Genomic DNA, 1,155 nt, shown 5'->3' on the forward strand with positions numbered 1-1,155 from the left:
CAGGGTTCACCATGGGGAACTGAACTGAGGAGCAAAAAAAGCGCACGTATCCGGTCCATAGAGAGGAATGGCGCAGCAAGCGTGATCGACACCGAGCAGGTCTGGTGTTACTGCCTACCTGAGGCGAGTACACGAGAGGACACGGGCTCTACACGGAGATTATAGAATCTCGCAAAGCTGTTAGGCATCACCCAGCCGGCAGCTCTACAGATGTCTGCTATCGAGGCGCCCCGTGCCAATGCCCAAGAAGATGCCACTCCTCTCGTAGAGTGAGCTCTCACTCCAAGGGGGCAAGGTAACCGTTGGGCCTGGTAAGCTAAGACTATAGCCTCCACTAACCAGTGGGCAAGTCTTTGTTTGGAGACAGCCTTCCCCTTCTGCTGTCCTCTGAAGCAGACAGAGAGCTGGTTTGAGGTCCTGAAGCTCTGTGTATGGTCCACGTAAACGCGCAGAGCGCGAACGGAGCAGAGCGACGGCTGGGTCTGCCTCCTCCCGGGGCAGCCCTTGCAAGTTCACCACCTGATCCCTAAAAGGCGTGGTGGGAACTTTGGGCACATATCCAGGTCGGGGTCTCAGGACAACGTGAGAGTTACCCGTCCCGAATTCTAGGCACGAATCGTCGACCGAGAATGCCTGCAGGTCCCCTACCCTCTTGACCGAGGCCAATGCGGTGAGGAGCACTGTCTTCAACGACACAAACTTAAGCTCTACTGACTGCAGAGGCTCGAAGGGCTCCCCCTTCAAGGCCGCCAGGACCGAGGGGAAATCCCAAGAGGGTAACAGGGGAGGGCACGGAGGATTTAACCTCCTTGCCCCTCTGAGAAACCTGATGACCAATTCATGCTTCCCCAAAGACTTACCATGTACTGCCTCGAGATGCGCGGCAATGGCGGCAACATACACTTTAAGGGTGGAGGGAGACAGCCTTCGCTCCAACCCATCCTGCAGGAAAGAAAGCACGAATCCGATCGGGCATCTACGGGGGTCTTCCCGGCGGGAAGAGCACCAATCGACGAACAGGTTCCACTTCAGCCTGTAAGCGTGTGTAGTAGACGGGGCTCTGGCTGAAGTGATGGTGTTTACTACCGCTGTAGGTAACCCACCTAGAAACTCCGCGTCCCGTCCAGGGACCACAAGTGGAGATTCCACATGTCT

The sequence above is a fragment of the Sinocyclocheilus grahami genome, unplaced genomic scaffold (genome assembly GCF_001515645.1).
Source record: "Sinocyclocheilus grahami isolate Dianchi unplaced genomic scaffold, SAMN03320097.WGS_v1.1 scaffold109.1, whole genome shotgun sequence".
Lineage (NCBI taxonomy): Eukaryota > Metazoa > Chordata > Actinopteri > Cypriniformes > Cyprinidae > Sinocyclocheilus > Sinocyclocheilus grahami.